The sequence below is a fragment of the Arachis ipaensis genome, chromosome B06, assembly GCF_000816755.2.
Source record: "Arachis ipaensis cultivar K30076 chromosome B06, Araip1.1, whole genome shotgun sequence".
Taxonomy (NCBI): Eukaryota; Viridiplantae; Streptophyta; class Magnoliopsida; order Fabales; family Fabaceae; genus Arachis; species Arachis ipaensis.
This window is the reverse complement of record NC_029790.2, coordinates 90,827,591-90,832,022: the sequence shown is the minus strand read 5'-3', so window position 1 is coordinate 90,832,022 and position 4,432 is coordinate 90,827,591. Positions and strand designations below refer to the sequence as shown.

The following is a 4,432-nucleotide window of genomic DNA, read 5'->3' as shown; positions in this document are numbered from 1 at the left end:
GTCCCAAGTCTTTAGGGAAGGTCAACCTATATCAATTACTTAAAATTCATTGAAACTCTTAAAATCATGGATTCTCGGTTCAAGTAAATAAAACTGAATTTATTATGAAACCGACCATACAAAATCACAAGTTTCAACCCGGTCCAAAAATCAACTCATTCGAAAAGAAACCGGTTCATTTGAATCAAACCACTTTCAGGTTTCTTTTTGGAACCCATTTTTCTAACTCTTCCAAAATGCCTCAAACTTAATTACTCAATCAAAAGTCTAGATTCCTTTGAAATCACTAAAAGCTCCTTTTTAAATTGAAATCAATATTATAGCATCATTCTTTCCTTCAGTGATTCAAACGGTAAAAATAGTTCATTTCTAAATAAGTCAAACTCAAGGCATAAAATTCACTAAATAAATTAAGCTTGAAAATATAAATATTCTCTTAATAAATCAAATAATACAACTTCTCAAATCCAATCCTTTTTAAATAACTTTTTAAACAAGACTAGGATTTTGTAGGAATTTCGGCAGCACCTCCCCTAAAACTTGGACTTTTGCCACCCGGTTCGGGTCCCAACTAAACCGTTTCTCATTCCTTTTCAACAGCTCAAAACCAGAAATCAATTCAAAGCAAGCTAAATCCAATAGTCTCCTCAGTGGCATATCTCAAGAAAACCATTTCAAAGTCAACTCAATATCAACCGATTTAACTCATTTCCAAAGCTTTAAAGAAACGGTTCAGTAACAAATCATTTGTCCAAGATCAAGTCAATTAAAGTAAACCAGGCTGAATTCAAAAGTGCATTCGACTTTTCACATCATCAAATAATTGACTCAAATCAAATCAATCCTCAACAGATTAAACTCAGATTTCAAATCCTTAATGAATCACTTCAAAACATTACATTTTCCAAAGCCGCACAATAATTCAGCCAAACAAACATCCATAATCATTCGAGTCAATCAAATAATACATAAGGCAGATACAATGGCGAGGTGGCTGAGCTCGTGAACGACAGCAGTGCAGAGGCAGTTTCTTCCCCTCCCGTGCGCGCCAGTTCCTCCCGTTAGCCTCTCTCTTCGTGATCGCAAGGATAGCGGTGACGTGGTGAGAACGATGGCGGCGGCGTGGTGAGAACGATAGCGGCGACGCGGCGAGGGCGACAGCGGTGCTGTAAGCTCCCTACCCTCTCCCCGCCGGCAAACCTTCCTCTTTCCTTCTCCTTCAATCCGTTTCCTACTTCTGTCTCTCTCCGCTACAAGAAAACACGTCTATTGCCACGCTTTTAAAGCGTGGCGAAAAGCTGAAAAAAGCGTGCCGATAGCTTTTACGCTTTTTGAGCTACCGCCACGCTTTTGAAAGGATGACCTATCAAAGGGTGGCGGTTGCTCTATCACTACGCTTTGGGTGACCTATTGCCACGCTTTTTCTTTTGCCACGCTTTTTACAACTGGCCACCCATTAAAGCGTGGCCATATGCGGGAGATACGGCGACGCTTTAGAAGCGTGGCCATAGGGAGAGATACGGCCACGCTTTAGAAGCGTGGCCATAGGGAGAGATACGGCCACGCTTTAGAAGCGTGACGATAGGGAGAGATACGGCCACGCTTTGGAAGCGTGGCGATAGCAAAGATATATAGCCACGCTTTAAAGCGTGGCGAAAGCCTTGTTAAATTAAAAAAAATAATATTTATTTTCCTTACTTGATCTTTATTACTACACAATATAAATTTTCAATCCTTTTTTATTACCAAACCTACAAATAGAGTATGCAATTTTTATTACAAGATAAATCAAACAATAGTTAGTGATATATATAATTTACTATAATTGTTTTATACATTAAAAAACTAATACTCAAATACAAAATAAATCTCGAGTTTAAATTCCAAAACTAAAAACCGAAGAAAAATACAAAAACAATACAAGTTAGAACTGCTCATAGTATATCAAATTACACTAATAGAGATGATCATCAACCTAAATACTTGGTAAAAGATCAGAATCAACCTAAACCTGCTCCACTTTGTGCACGTTCAAGTAATCCATTCTAATACTAGCCTGCAGCAAAATATCAAGAACAAATTGAACCAACAAAAACGATATATAATGATTTATAATGCTGTATCTCTAACTCATAATGATCAAGTGTCATGATCTTTTTAATATAATCTTCAAACTTCAGAAATAAACATGATTGGTTGAGATATTGATGGTGCAATGTGCTCAGATTAAGTGTATTATGAACCTATGTGCTCCATAAGAGTTGCAATCGCAAAACTGTAGCAGTTCCATCTCTTTCTATTAGAAATTTAGAACTAGCTAGCTCGATTTCTTTGTATCATAATGAATAATGAATATCAATTATCTTTTCTTTTTGTATGTGAAGTAATGAATATGATGCACATCAAAGATAGTTATAAATAACTAAGATATTAATAGTTAATAGAAATCGAGACTATGTTATAAATAACTCCTAAATCAAACAAAGACGCTTCTTCAACAAATACGCAGATACAAGATCCTCACAAAGTCAAAATAGTATATCTAATAGTACTATACTCTAACCACCTAATTCAACTAAACTAAATTAGTTGAACTAAACAAGCTAAACAGAATGAGCTAAACCAGATTGAATGAGATGAAAGGGGAACCTGGGAAGCAGGAAATTGGAACAGGGGAAAGGAAGGGAAAGATTGATGATGATGAGTGAATGGCCGGAGCAACACGGTGGCGGCCTAGTGGTGGCGCTGGGGTAGCGACAGTGGCAGAGGGTGGGTGCACAGTAAAACAGGGTCTAGTAGTGGCTCTGGGCTCGCGGAGAAACACTGGACATCGGCACCGACTACGATCCAAACAGAGAATCATATATATCTTAAATTAAAGGCTTCATGGAAATGATGAACTCTACTATGAACAAAACATCTGCCATACCTTCAAAGAACAGCACAAAATGGCATCCTGATGATGCCACAAATGTTTAAGCACTGACTCACCAATGAGAGAATCAAATCTCAGCAACTCTGCCCCCAAATAATAACTGTTATTAGAAGAAAAAAGAACACAAAAGTGAAGGGCATCATTAGATACTTTTCAAGAATGAATATTCAACAATAAAGCTTGAACACAATACAACAGATGCAGACTTGCCTATAACTGCAGCAGATCCAGTTGGCTAGTGTAAGAGCCTCTGGAGAACCAGGAGAGAGTTTTGAGCCAACTGCCGGGTTTATACCAGATGGAGAAATCGCCATGGCAACCCTCTGCACAGAAGGAAGAAAAAGGAAGGCAATTGAAGAACAGAATGAAAGAATGGTAGCATCTCTTGTTTGTTTCTAGATTATATGGTTCAGTAAAAAATTATAACCAACTCACATCATCCATATAAGAAGGCAGAACCTAAGGTATAAAATATAAGCATTTCATTTCCTAGTACTGTTTTACCATTTTGTCCTAAATCTTTGAATCTATCTATTCTGCCATTCCAGAAGCCATCTTGTAGAAAAAGCAACAAAAGTAAGGGAATCCATACCTGATATTCAAGTAATGGTTTGACACACTTTGGTTTGCAAGAGTCTTCGAGATATCTCTTTTGATCAACGGGTTCGTCGTCAGCCCTAAGTGCAGGTCAATAAATAAGAAAACAACAAATTAACATAGGATCAGATCCATGGGAGAAATCAAGTTCAAAGAGAACAGATCTGACTGAGGAGACTTACATTGCAGTTAGCGTTGGGAGCAGAGAGAGAGACGACACTGACGATGCAGAGGAGATCGGTGAGGAGGGTGACCCTAGTGACGAGGGGGAGACGAGGCAGAGGGGAGGCTAATGGCGCAGCGAGGACGGTGCTGGTGACGGCGGGGATCTGAGCTCTTCCAGGGTTGAGAGATGGGAGTTGAGAGTGACAGCGTAAGATGGAGTTGAGAGTGAGAGAGTAGTCCCGAAGCTTTCTTTGGGCTTATTAGGGTTTGGTGAAGAGATCATACCTTTGGAATCGGAGGACTTGGAGGAGAAGAGAGCGTCGCGGATACCTTGCCGTCGCCCATGTTTGGTGGAGCTTGAAGGTGAACAGAGAGATGAAGAGTATGAAGAAGAAGATGAAGATTAAGAAGATGAAGAGTATGAAGAGTATGAACAGTGACGAGGGCGAAGGGCGAAGGGCGAAGGGCGAAGGAGCTCTTCCAGGCGAGTGTGGTTTCGAAGGGAAAAGAAGATTAGGGTTAGTGTCTAACGGGTTGGGGACCGGGTTGCGGGCCGGGTTGCGGGTCGGGTTGGTGTCAATGGGTTGGGGACCCTCTTGCCACGTTTTTACAACGTAACTGTTTTTCTCTACGGCCACGCTTTCGAAGCATGGCAGAAAAAAATCTTTTGGCCACGCTTTTAAAGCGTGCCAAAAGAGGACCAGGATATGGCCACGTTTTCCAAGCGTGGCCTTA

General features: G+C 40.1%; 1 long non-coding RNA gene across 1 annotated transcript; it reads right to left on the bottom strand.

The window, feature by feature from the left end:
* LOC110264050 lies at positions 3,550–3,775 on the bottom strand. Its single transcript, XR_002349786.1, has 2 exons — positions 3,715–3,775; positions 3,550–3,612 (listed from the first exon to the last, which is right to left on the bottom strand). It is a non-coding gene; the product is annotated as an uncharacterized LOC110264050 (long non-coding RNA).